The sequence below is a fragment of the Myotis lucifugus genome, unplaced genomic scaffold, assembly GCF_000147115.1.
Source record: "Myotis lucifugus unplaced genomic scaffold, Myoluc2.0 scaffold_6, whole genome shotgun sequence".
Taxonomy (NCBI): domain Eukaryota; kingdom Metazoa; phylum Chordata; class Mammalia; order Chiroptera; family Vespertilionidae; genus Myotis; species Myotis lucifugus.
In genome coordinates this window covers 10,158,339-10,172,615 of record NW_005871054.1, presented here as the reverse complement: position 1 = coordinate 10,172,615, position 14,277 = coordinate 10,158,339, and the positions used below count along the sequence as shown (strand labels likewise).

At 42.5% G+C, this 14,277-nt stretch overlaps 1 protein-coding gene across 1 annotated transcript in view; it reads right to left on the bottom strand.

Moving 5' to 3' along the window:
• NRXN1 (neurexin 1) overlaps window positions 1-14,277 on the bottom strand; it is a 973,903-nt gene that overhangs the window by 478,876 nt on the left and 480,750 nt on the right. The window lies entirely within an intron of this gene.

Here is a 14,277-nt window from a genome sequence, read left to right as displayed (position 1 = left end):
CCCTTGTACACCTTTCATTCAATAACTTGTTATCTGGCGTCCCTGCCTCCATCCATCCTCCTCATCAACACCATTATCAGTCTTCCCACTGTGTCTGATTTCTTCAGTACCTTCCTCTCTCTTCTAAATAAAGCCTGAAGTTAGCAGTGTTCAAGATTTTGAATTATCCAGCCTCAGTCACTGTTCCTAAATTTTGAACAATCTTTCTCCAATGACTTTAGCCTGGCAGAGAGTTAAGATAACATCAATCCCCTCCCTATATCCTAATCTTTAGTCAAACTGTATTTTTCCAATACTGCATGTTCATGTCACTTCATCATTCTTTACTGTACATATTACTTCTATCATGAAGTAATCCTCTTCCAATCTTCCATTTCAAAACCCTATCCAATTTGGGGGACTCCACCGATATTCTTCCTTGTTAATGTATTTGTTTCCCCAGTCATAGGCAAGTATTACCTTTGAATCCACGTAATGTTTGAACCTCTTTTCTGGCAATTACTATTTATCTCCTACTTCTTTGTGTGGCTGTCTTATCTTCCCATTGTTCTATAAATTCCAAAAAAAATTATGAGCTAAGCATCACTATATTCTCATTTTCAATTAGTAGGGACTCAATGATTACTTGTTTTCATTGAGTAAATGGATAAATCAGCAGGTTGCAAGCAATAATTAATCACTCAAACAGTAAGGGCATACTGAAGGTGTTTATGGGTTACACCACTCTTATTTATCCCTGGTTTCCTCCTCTCAAGAAATAATAAAGTTAATTGTGGGAAATATTTCTACTGACCCCTCTCTTGAACATCATCTAGTTCATTAAGATCATTCAATGCAGTGGCATTTTTTCCCCATTCTGATAGAATTCATGACAAATTTTAACTGGCATACATTGCATTTATTTGTAGAGAGAGGCAGACAAAGATAGAAGTACAGAAACAGTGAATGGTATCAATGTGTGGTAACTGAGAACCTCTTCATGAGCCTCCTGCAGTTAAAGGACTCTACCTTTTAGTTCCTTGTCAACCACAGTCTTCCTGGCCCCACAGGCTCCCACACCCAAGAGTAATAGTATATAGTCTATGGTAAAAAGACTTTATATTTCACTCAAAACTCACTGAGGTAGCTGAATTTCAATGTATACAGCCCTGTCTGAGTGAGAGAAAGCCTCCCCCACCCCACCCCCTGCTTTGACTTCTTGGTAATCAGTGTCAAGAACTGCCTTGGTCAAAACCAGAAAAGTCAGCTCTGGCTTTATTATTACAACAGTACACATTGGTGTAGTATTCTAAACTTCATCAAGCACTGGCACATGTAGTGTTTCATTTGGTATTCACCTGGTGAGCTATGGTTCAAGGCTATAATATCATAAAGACACTATGGCTCAAGGCTATAATACCAGAAAATGGCAGGGTCTGATTCCAAGCCCAGGTCTTCTACAACTATGATAATTCTTGCTTAATTTACACTGGTTACACACTATGTACACTAAGTGGCAAGTAGCAAATTTGTAGAGCTTCACTAGTACAAAATGTAGACATGTTTAGGAGTACCTTGGGCGATGGAGGAAAGTAACCTCGATAAACATTCCCAGAAGTCCAAGCAAAATAATACAGATTCTTGAGACAAAACTGGGGGTGGGGGCTCATCTCCATGTTTAGCAATCACATGAAGATAAAGTCAATTTGCTTCCATCGCCATAAGTATTAGGTATCACAATTCTGATAAGTGGGTAGAATTCTTAAGACTCCCAAATTTGATTTTTAGAGATGTCAGCTACTTCTCAATTGCCTCCCACAAAGGGATAAGTAGGACACCTACATTCATCCTTTGCCCAACCTAATATCAGTGTGTGAACAGGTGGGGGGATTCCAATCAGTTGGAGTTCAGACCTTAATGTTTTCCTATAGTGAGTCTCTGAGAGTTAATCTTGACATTATGTTTCTGGGCAGGAGAGAAAAATGCTTTCGATATTCTGAAATTTCTGTTGGAGCTGATATTTTTGAAATAAAATTTCCCAAAAATGAGACCTTTTTTAAAAGTACGGTGATAAGACTCACAACATGAAGACAGATTTTGTTTGTGTGTCTGGCCAGCCTCCTGTGAGGGAAAGCTGGTGGGCACGTTCAATGGAAAATAATGAAATAAAATTGCTGTGGATGTGTATGCGGCAACCCATCTTCTTTTAAACCCACTATGACAGTGACCCTGTGGCAGATGGGGTGGGAGTCCAGTCGTATAAATCCATGCCCAGCTAACTTCGTCTCACAGCTTTGCAAATCTACCTTTCGGTTAAAAGGGATTCAAATATTTTCATTTGTTTTCCTTTATTCCCTATGCAAGTGGCAGCCAGTTTAGATGCCTCCCACATCCTTTAGCAGCACACAATTCTGTCACCATTTCAGGTTTCATTATTCTCTCCCTGGGACTGCACTCAACTCAGAGGATCTTGAGCTCACAGGTACCGTTACGCCTTACATATGCACAGTGCCTAGTTTTGAATGGTGCTTTGCCTTTTCTCATTCCATTTAATCCTCATACCAACTCTTCACAATAGGCAGGAAGTGATTAGTATCCTCACCATACAGGCGAGCAAACTATCCTTCTGAAAAGATAAGTAACCTGTCCAAGGCAATACAACCAGCACAAAGAGAAAAAGCACTGCCATGCCAGCCTCCCACTCCCAGGATACCTACCTCTTTTCCTACTGCACCACACTGCCTATTTTTACTAAAAACCATCTCAGTGGCAGGAATAGAATTGGTGGAGGAGGTTAGAAATGACTATTCCTGAAATTAAAAATGACTTATAACTAAGGGACCAGTAAGCAGACCTATGCAAACCTGTTCATCTGCCCTGAGAGTTTAAGTAGCTCAAGATAACTATTTGGCTTTTTTTTCTTCTTATTTTCCAAAATTTAATTTTTCTATTTCAAAACAAAGGAACATTTATTCTGCGTGGGGAAGCCCTGCTGGTGTATATGGAAAGTATAAAAGACCAGTTCTTCCCCATAATAATGGCCTCTTTAATGCAGGTTAAAAAATGGCACCTGCTCTCAGCTCAGATATACAGGATAAGAGGGTAAAGCCCTCAGCAGTTTCCTGGACAGCTTGAAAGAACCATAAGGTACAAAGCACACAAAAACTTTACAGAATTGACAGAAAACTTCTACAATGTCATGAGCTTCACTGAAACTCTTTATTTCTTAAATACTTAAACTTTTTTGTATTTTTTTTTTTTCAAAGAAGGAATTCCTTCTGTGCCTGAAGGATAGAATATTCTCAATGAGGTCATGAGGCCCCCCTGGAATGGTGTTATTCCCTTAGGCATGTCTCCAAATACTTTGTTCTTCCACTATTTAAATTATTCTTAAGGAGAAAAGCTAATAGTTAACAGCAGGGATCAAAAAGGAGGGCAGGGAGGTGTGGGCAACTTTTCTTAAAGGCTGGGGAAATGGAGGGCTCCAGCAGTTGAATGGACCGGCAAATAGTCCTCTGGCACAAGCTGATGACTGATTGATTGATTGATTGGCCAATCTCCAATCATTCCACCAAGTGCTATACTTGCCTGGGCCTGCTTTAAGCACCTATAAATGTACATGTTCTATAAACTATATATTAAGGACATTGAGCAATTAAAATTGTGGGCTGAAGTATTTGAGGAAGACTTCAGGGGCCAAGGAGATAGAACCAATGATCAGGCTCTGTGCGAAGCACAGGGAAGGGCTGAGCATGTGGAAAGTGAAAATAAAATATCCAATGCTTTTGTAATTACCAAAGTGAAATTTTCAGCACCATGCACCATAGCAATATAGAAGTTTGAAGAACTTCTAGGGTGGGGAGAAAGTAGTTTTACAGTTGTGAGTACATGGAACACATTTTATTCTAGTAATATTTATTGATTACTGTATTATTTTCTGTAAGAAAAATGGTCAACCTACTTTTGCCCCATTCTGTATATGGAGGAGAAAATGCATTTTATTATATGAAAATTTCCCTAAGATAGTATGTACTATCTTTCACTCTAGATAATCATAAGAAAACCCTTCTAATATGTTGGCAAATATATATAGTAGTATTTAAATGCTTCTACAGACTTGAGTTCAAATTCTATTTGTAGACAACTCAGTTTTTCTGAGTCTCCTTTTTCTCATCTATAATATATGAGCATTAATAGCTCACTCATCTAATTATTGTAAAGATTAAGAGACCAACTTGTGATAGAATATCAGAATTGAAGTTCTGACCAAAGTGCCAACACTATAGATATGAGATAATGTGAGTCCTAGACAGATAACTAAATGCAAAAGTTTCAAAGGAAATGATAAAATACTGGTTCTCAGACCCTGAGTCCCTCAGTTACATTAAGGACATCATCTTCATAACAACAATAAAGGAAATTAAGATGTCTCAGAAATTGGAAAGAAAGATGTCTAAAAATATTTTGACATAGGTAGGTCTTACTATGCAATAAATGTGAGCTTACAACCTAGCCCCAAGCTCAGTGAGAAGGCTCTCAGGTCTCTTTGAAAACCTGCTTTGTTTCCTGCAGTTGCAGTGGTCGGCAAACTCATTAGTCAACAGAACCAAATATCAACAGTACAACGATTGAAATTTCTTTTGAGAGCCAATTTTTTTGAACTTAAACTATATAGGTAGGTACATTGTTATTACCTTAATTAGGGTACTCCTAAGGCTTAGGAAGAGCCACACTCAAGGGGCCAAAGAGCCGCATGTGGCTCGCGAGCCGCAGTTTGCCGACCACAGAGTTGGGGGATACAGGACTAGTGCCTGACATATTAAGAAAGTTCACACAGAAGAGTAAAATGAAAGCATTGGGAATGGGCCTCACTTCCAAGGCTCTCAGGGCTGGTGAGACACACAATGCATGAGCGTTGCTCATGGGCAGACGTTGGGCCCCGTGTGCAGGGAAAGCAAGCCAGGCAGGACTGCCTGGGGTGGAGCAGTACCCAGCAAGTGAGGCTGGCGGAAGGAACAGAGGGCATAACCACTCCATGGGGCTTAAGGACAGGAGGGCCCAGCAGAGGAACCTTGGATGAACCCAGGAGCACACTAGGAAAGGAAGAGTGAACTTGAGGATCTGTCAGACCAGGAGTCTGAACAGAACATCATCTAGTCTCGTCACCAAGCTGTGGGAAGACCGTAGCAGGAAGGGACAAAGCTGAAATGCCCCTGTTCCTGCCTGTGACTGGCCCAAACAGACTCCCACCCCAAATTTCAGTTTTGATTAATAAGTAGCTTAGATTGGACAGTTTTTACAATTTTTGAATTGCAGTTGTTTTATAATGTAAAATGATTACAGAATTGTCTTTAAAATGAGCCCAAACATTTCCTTAAACTGGTAGATGATACAAATATCTCAACAAAACATATATTTAAAGTGATGGTTTGAGGTGAAAATATTGTAGCTTGATTAGATTCAAACATCATACTTCTTTAACAATATCGCATTTGAGCCCTTAACACGGTGTCTGACCTATAGTCAATAAATAACATTAGTCATTGAGTTAATTATGATGATAATGACAATAATGAAGGTAGTTTATTATAATGTAACTCTGAATAGAGAACAAAGACAGATGCCAGGCCACAAGACAATCTCTGTCAAAGATACTCAGTTCTGCATATGGCCATCACTGTGCATGATTCAAACTTGTGTCCTGGCAAGTGTACCAGTAATTATGCCACAGACCATCAAGTTTCTCAAAAATAGATGGAATCATTCATGTTAAATGTATAAATGCCAAAAGTAGATATAGTACATGAGTACTAGGTCTTTTAAAAAATCCCTGAACTCCCAGGGAAAACCAGTGATGGGAATGTAAGCAGTGTGTGGTGTGGGCTTGGGGAGTGAGGACATTGTACAGCCTGGCTAGGCAGGTTAATAAGTAACCTCCAAAAAGTCCCGAGACTACCAGATGGGCTGTCCTGTGCCAGGGTAGCGATGGGGATAACATCATTGCCAACAGCTGTTACGGGCAGGTGGGCCTTATGAGGCTGCCCTGGTTATGAACCCTTGAGCTTCCAAGAACACACTGGCTGAGCTCCTGCCTCCTTGGGAGAAAGCAATGAGATCCCAGGTGTAAACTATTTATAATAGTGCGTGGGATGGGACAAGCCCTCAGAAATGGTTAAAATACTTATTACTATTTAATATTACCATCATTACCTGAAAGGTGAGATGTTAAAAACCTCTCTAAGCCTTACTTTTGTTTCATCATCTGTATTGTGGACCTAAGTACAGCCATCCCACCACTCTGTCATGAAAATGAAAGAGGTCCTCTCTGTACATCTTAGCTAGTGCTTAGTCAAGGTAGATGCTGAAGATAGCGGTGTACCTACCTCGCCTAAAGACACATAAAATAGAGATGGTATTTCAGCCAAGTCTGTCTAACACTGCCTTAATTGCAAGGCTTTATTGCTTCTCACGTCATTCTCAAGACAAAACACAATAATTAATTGCAAAGACCAAGATAGGGCCCTTTTTAAAAGCAGACTTAGAAAACCACATGAATGTGGCGTTAACAAGAAAACCCATTGACCGAATGTTCCCCCGCAGTAGCACTGGAAGTCCCCTCCAGTGTGTGAAAACAGTGAACCAACAGCAGCTCCGTGCCATCAAAACCCTGCATTCCTACAGGAGTAAAGATGGCAAAATTGGCTCCAGAGCACCGTGTTAAGGGCAGCCTAGCATCTGCTGAGCCCTCCTAGTTTCCAGTCTATTTCAATGTTAACCCCATGGCTCAGGAGGAATTGTGCAGATTCAGGGGGTAGAAGCTAGTTTTCCTCTGAGTAACAGTGAAAGGGGGTGGCAGTCTTTTACTACCAAGCCAATCGAAATGTAACAACTGCCTGAAAATAACAGTGAAACTTACTTTTGGGATCTATAATCAACAACGATAACCTTACTCAGAGTCCGCCAGGCCCCTCCGGCCTTTCCAGACCTAGAGGAGCCTGGTTTGATCCTTTCCAATTCCACAGAAATTAAACACGTTGTGTTCTTCTTCCCCCTGTGTTTCTCGGGATTTGCCGCAAGCCTCTGATTTCGGGCTTTTGTGTCCCAGGTGCTGCCTGTAAGCCCAGATTAACACAGTGTCTCCCTCCACCCACAACATAATTTTGTTCACCCAAGCATTGATGAGTTTAGTCAACTGAACGTTTGGTTCCATACAATGCCTAGTTTTCTAGAATCTTGATCAGGGGTCCTCAAACTGCGGCCCGTTGAAAACATTTATCCGGCCCACCAGGTGTTTTTGCCGCCGCTGTGTGCATAGGAATTTGTTCATAGTTGTTTTTTTTTAAACTATAGTCGGGCCCTCCAATGGTCTGAGGGACAGTGAACTGGCCCCCTGTTTAAAAAGTTTGAGGACCCCTGATCTTGATGATGGTAGCAGCTACCTCCAACCCCTGCCCCAGGGCAAGGAAACGCAATCCCCTGACTTTTGCATAGCAGTTTAAAGATCACCTTTGGCTCCTTTGATGGCTCCATTATATCTCAAGTGTCCTGTTTATTTCTTCAAACAAATCCAGAGCAGCCATACATTCCCTTCCTGGCCACAGGGATAACATGTGTTCCAACCAAATTTACTCTCCCAAGAATTTGGCACTAGGATTCCTAAGCTCAAGCGAGTTTCTCTTGGGTCTCTGAATTGGTCGGAGGTGGAAAGTCAGGTCTGGGGAGGCCAAGTTTGCCAGTGCTTATGAAAGCAGAGAAAGCTTTCACATTGTGCAGAGAGGGAGAAGAATGAGGGGGTGCTCGTTGGGAAGCTGAGAGAAGGCAGCACCCAGCCCCCGTGGAGACCAACAGAGGCAAAGATGCTTTTATGATGCACAGCCTAGAAATCTGCTTTCTTGCCCTTGAGCCCTTGAGTGCTATACTCTGCCTCTCCCCGCTACCCCAGCCCTTATTACTTAAATTAGCCTGAATGGGTTTATGCTTTTTGTACCCCAAAGACCTTTGTCTAATTCTCCCTTCAGAAAAAAGGAAGGTCTGAGAACCAAGCAAACCATGAGACTTACGTTCTGGAGTGAGAGAGACTTTGCCAAGCTTGCTTTCCCAGATGGCTCTGACATCAGGAGAAGCTCAACCTCTGGGAAGATGGCTCAGCTTCACCTTGGCAGTCCCTGAAGAGGGACGAGCACTGAAGACCCAGCTATGAAGAGGCTGAGAGCTCTCGAGAAGTCACCTGACCCTTAAGAACCCAGCTCTGAGCACCTGAAGGCACTTGCTTCTTCACACCCTAAATACCACCAGCTTTATGAGATCAGCTCATCTAATCACTGCCTGCCCCATGGTCAATAGGTACCACATCTGAAAGGCATTTGAGCCATGGGTTCAGGTTTCCAGGAGCCTACACATCCCTGTGGGAGGACTGAGGAAAGCTATCTTTCCTGGTGCATGACCTCCCTTACTTATTTGTAAGCACACAAGCCAAGGCCTGAGGCTGTCGGAGCTCAGCCAATGTTGTGGATGAGCAGAAAACAGCATCAGGGCTTTAGACACCTGTATCACCTACAGCCAAACAACCAGGAATGGGAAGGTTCGGGGCCATCAAACCTGAACCAGAAATGAAAAGCCGGTAGATGGCCTACAGTCTCCATCTTGCACCCATGGCTGGCCATGGGAATAGTCTTCTCCAGTGAGTCCATAGAAGGTCTCAGATTTCTTTTCAGAATGTTGCTCCAGGCTGTCACTAGTAGTTAACTGAGGTTAATGTGAGAAAAAAAAAGCTTGTTTTCCCTGGTCTATTGTAAAAATGGTTGAACTGGGAATTAAAGACTAGATATAAAACACTAACTAGCTGCCTGAGCACATTCCTCTTGTTTGTGAAAGAAATGGGTCATACCAATTGTCTTCAAGATCAATGATCAAAGGTGGAAAGAGAAATTTCAAATAACAGATTTGGAGGGAATTGAGAAAACGAAACATGGAAAACTATGGCTAATGTAGAAGAGATTCCAGAACAATCACAAGGGTAAAGAATTTTTTTAAAGTGCTTTTAGGGAACAAGGAACTTGAACTCTGCTGCAGATGTGTAAGCTGATCCAGGGTTTGTGGGGAAGCAGAGGAAAGAACTTCCAAGACAAGACAAATGGGTCAAGACAACTGGGCATGGAAAGAAAATAACATCTCATTGGGGGTGGGGGTGAGAGGGATTAAAATGAGCTGACAAAGGGATTATAGTAAAGATAATAGATGAGACTGAGTCCTGTAAAGCCTGGGAACTCAATGGAGAAGGCAGGAGAGAAACAAAAGTTTCATATCTCTAAGTGTCTTTCAATAATTGTGTGGGAAAACGAATAACAAAAATGGCAAGTCTTACTTTTATGGTCCATACATGATGATTGCCTCAAAAGTGATCTTTTTTCCCACCAGCCTCAGCCCATTCTCTACACGGAAGCCAAAGAAATGATTCTAACGTGCATCATAAACTCCACTCTCCTACTCAAAACCCCTTAATCCCTCCTCTCCTCACTGTCTGGGACTACATGGAGGGCCTTTCTAAATAGGCAAATCACCCTGCTTCCCTCTGAGAAGCTAAGGGAAGCCTTCCAGCCCAGCCTCCTTCCCTAGAGATCCTCTTTCCGGTTCACATTTTATACCTTGCAAATCTACCTCTTTGTTTACAGCGGCTTGGCCTGAGGAAGTGAGCCTGAGCAACCGCTGCAGGGCAAAAGCCCATGAAGCTGTGTTCCAGGCAGGTCCACTCACTCTGGGGAATTTGAACGTGAGCCGAAGCAGAGAGTCGGCAGAACTGGGGACACACACAGGAACAAAAGCCATAGGTAGGAGCCATGAGTTGGAAGAAGGCAAGGTAGAAGAAGCCAGAAGCAGAGAAGAGAGAGAAATGATCCCAGTGGGAGTGGGCAGAGCAGTGGGAGGATGTATGGGGAATATGCCAAGGGAGCACCTAAGAGGGTTGTTCTTGAGATGCCAGTATGACTATTAGAACAAAGTTCTTATTTGCTGTGTGACCTCATGGCTCAGCAGCTAAAAGGATGTGTCTTTCTTCCTAATGGATCCTTAAAATAATCTCCCATTAACTGAAGCAATGGGAGTAAATCTCTTTCCCTTACAAACTAAAAATCAATAGATCAATCAATCAATTCACCAACAGGATAACAGGAGCTTGCCTCCATTTTCAGTGCCACCGCCTGCTTTAAGGCTAAGCTCAAAGTCAGACTGTTCTTTTAACGTTTCTTATTTGAGCAAATGAGCGATTGGATGGCATGTGGATGAACAAAGCTTGGGCATGTTTAGACGCGGCCAGGACTTGGGTGTCCTCTGGATCGCTCAAGTACCAAAGCAATGACTTACCAAATAGCAACAGTAAAGGGGAGACAATGGGGACACAGGGGTTATGTTCAGGATTGAGTGAGTAGGTAGCTGAGTAACGGAGACAAGTGTGAGATCAAGTTGGAAAGAACAAGAATACTACAGCCAAAGCTCAGAGATATTGCAGGTTTGGCTCCAGACCAGCGCAATGAAGGGAATCATAACTCCTTTGCTGGTGGAGGCTCTTGCCTTCAATTTGGAAACAAAAACAAAAACAAAAACAAAACAAAAAAACCCCACACAGGCTGGAAGGGAGGTACTCCCCTACCTTTACCTTCTAATCTTTGCTTGGAAGTAGAATGCATTTGAAAGAAAAGCCCTTGGTTGGGCCATCTCTGATTAGGGAAAGGTAGATTTGAGGAAGGATAAAAGGAAGGTTAATGAATAGATAGTAGTCCTAGTTTGGGAGGGGAGAGGGAAGAGATAAGATAGGGGACAGAGGGAGAGCTGCTCAAAGCCCTTAGGGGCAAGAAATTTGGGGTCTGAGAGGAAGAACAAAGGGCAAAGCTCAGCCTGGGCTGACCTACACATGGCCTATAAATGAAATATTCACTTTTAAGTAGTTTTCCTAAGTGGACACCTGAAGGCACTGTATTCCAATCACCTGGAAATCTTTTCTTTTTTTTTTTTTGTCCCCCATCAAGTAAATTGTCCTCAATTTGCTGAAGGATAAACAAGTAATGCTATAAAGAAAGATACCCATGGAAGACAGAGGTCAAAGACTGTCTTTCCTCCTTCTCTTTGTTCTTGAACTAGATTCATGAATGAACAAGACTGACCTTGATTCAAGTCCCTGGGTAATGGCTAGGATTAAATAAAATAACCTGATTTAAATCTCCTTAGCATTTCATAGGAAATCAATAAATATCAGCTCCTTCCCATATACAACCACATACAAACATACACACTTGCCAACTATAGGAACAAGAGTAGGAACATGAGGAGGCGTTACACCGACCCTTTATCTCTCTGAAGGGGGCAGGACTCAAAAGCCCCACAATGAATGTACAGCTGTGCTAGAAATTCATTCCAGAGAGCAAATTTATGCTGCTCTTTTCATTGCATGTTGCAGCTTGTACATAATAGCCAGAGGGAATAGAACACAAACAGCTGGGAAATAAAGATGAAAGCAAAACTGTGTCAGCAGGGAGAGACACACCTCCCCTGAGGACCCGGCAGTGTCAGGAAACATAATTTGAACAAGGTCACCTGCACAGAATTCTCTTTTTCAGAGAAAGATCATTCGACTGCTGCCCATTTCTGACCATTTCCTTCAAAGTCAAGGTAGGGATTGGCACAGATGTTCCCTGGCTTTCAAATTTCTACTGTCACGTCCAATGCATATAATGAAACAGAGCCACAGGCGAAATCATGCATTATCAGAAGGCTAACTGGGATCTGGGATGGTGGGAAAACAAAGAAATTCTGCTTCCTAGCACAAAAGGAGCCTGTTGAGGTTTCCCCCTCCTGAATCCCAGATGGCAAGTTTTGTGGCCTTATGCCGCCCTCTAGTGTCTTTTTAAGGGATGGTAACATGAGAAATAAAAACACTTTTCATGATCCCCAGGCATCCCATACCATCTCAGCACAGGACTGGTCAAACAAAACAAAGCAAGTAAAATTCTTAGGGGAAAACAGGCAAAGCCAGGATTTTTACTAAAATTAAAAAGTGAGTTAAATTTGGCCTCAACATAGACACCGCATTTTTCCGGACTTTGAAAAGCACAGGGTTTAGATTAGTGAGTGCTCTTTAAAAATACGGACACCTGTTCCTCGCGCATCAATCTTAGTCTGTCTGAGGTGGGGCCCATGAATCTGCATTGAGTAAATCCCTCCACGTGACTCCGATGGGGTTAAGTTGGTTGACTGCACTTTGAGAAGAACTAAAGTGACTTTAAGGAGAGTGTAAAATAAACCTGATGAGTTTCTTTTAACCCTATAAGAATACAGCTCTTAGGCAAAAAAAAAAAAAAAAAGAAAAAGGCATAAATAAAAGCTGTCCAAGACAGATTGGAGTGGCTGAATCCTTCATGACTGGCACGGAAGACAGCAGTGCTGCTCAGTGCTGAGTGAAGAGTTCATACCAGTGGTTCTCAACCTGTGGGTCGCGACCCCTGAAAATACATCCTGCATATCAGCTATTTACATTATGATTCATAACAGTAGCAAAATTACAGTTATGAAGTAGCAACAAAAATAATTTTATAGTTGGGGGTCACCACAACATGAGGAACTGTATTAAAGGGTCGCGGCATTAGGAAGGTTGAGAACCACTGATCTAGACGGTCCTATATGATAAGCCCCCCAATGGCAGTAGGCATGTAGGCAGGAAGGAGAAACGATGTGTTTCAAAGACAGTGCCCTACTTGTCTGATGAGACATTACCCACTACCTGGCACTGCTTCTCTGTGCCCTCGATGGGCAGGTCTGTGCAGGTCACATACTTCCACCGACCTTGAACTGCTCTTTTCCAACCGTTTTAGTCCCGGACACAGTGCCCAGTTTCTAGTGAGGCTCACTCATGCTTCCTGAGGTCCCTCCCTACACAAACAGGACAGCATTTGGCTTTGAGCTGGTGGCTGGCTTGGCCAGCACACTCAGTGTCATGATCTCTCCCTTTCCTTCACAATGACTGCCTGAGCCTGCTGTGTACATCCGGGCACAAAAAAATCAGGGGCAGAAAATGCCCTCTATTCCCTTCAGTCAGAGACAAGAAAGAGGATTGGCCTGGTAAGCAGCATTTCCTTTGAATTGCATTTCACCTTTTGAGCTAAGCTACTTGATCTGTGGGCACAAACAAGATGTCTTTGAAGTTAACAAGAGGCCACTCTGAGAGAGGGAGACAGCCGTTACCACTTATTTTAGGTGTTGGTGATTATAAATAAGTTCTGCAATTACAGAAAGTGAAACACTTTTCTTTCTTCTTTTATCTGATTTAGAAAGAGGACTTTTCTCTAGAAAGACTTCTGTTGGGTTTTCTCTTTCCAGTTCCCTAACTGCCCCATGTATATTCTCTTTGAATCGAAGGGAAAGATCACATCAGTACAAGCGAACACCTCTTGCCAAGTAAAAATGTGACCACGAGGGTCCCTGTAGGACTATGGAATGCATCCAGGACAGGGCAGAAGCAGCAACAGAGGGGCCTGGGTCAAAACTGGGGATGTGCCCTGACCAGTTTGGCTCAGTGGATAGAGCATCAGCCTGCAGACTGAAGGGTCCCAGGTTTGATTCCAGTCAAGGGCATGTGCCTTGGTTGCAGGCACATCCCCAGTGGGGGTTGTGCAGGAGGCAGCTGATCGATGTTTCTCTCTCATCGATGTTTCTGGCTCTCTATCCATCTCCCTTCCTCTCTGTAAAAAAACAATAAAATATATTTAAAAAAAATTAAAAAAACAAAAAACTGGGAACGTGTCTTTGCTCAATTGTACCAGTATTTTTATCCCTGGGCAAGTCATTCCCAGCTCAATAAAATGCTAATGATACCTCGTCCAACGCTGGTTGTCCTGTTAAATGTGATGGGATCACCTGTCCGGCATGCTTTAGTGGGTTGAGTACTCGACCCTATGAACCACGACACATGCCCAGGTTCCAGGCCTTGATCCGCAGGGAGAAGGTGTGCAGGATGCAGCCCTATCAATGATTCTCATCATTGAATGTTCCTATCTTCTCTCTCCCCTCTTCCTTTCCTCTTCATGGAATCAATAAAAATATATTATTAAAAATGTGGTGGGATTGAAACTAGTAGATAAGTTCTTAGTAATTCACAAAAGCCCACTGAGATAGAAACTTGTGTTATTTTTTTTCCTGTTATTGACAGGTTTCTAAGATATTTATATTGGTCACTTGGAGAAATCAAGTGTCAATAAGGAAAGAAAATGTCTGCTAAGACTTTGTTAGAAGCTAGTAGAAGCTAGTAAAAGA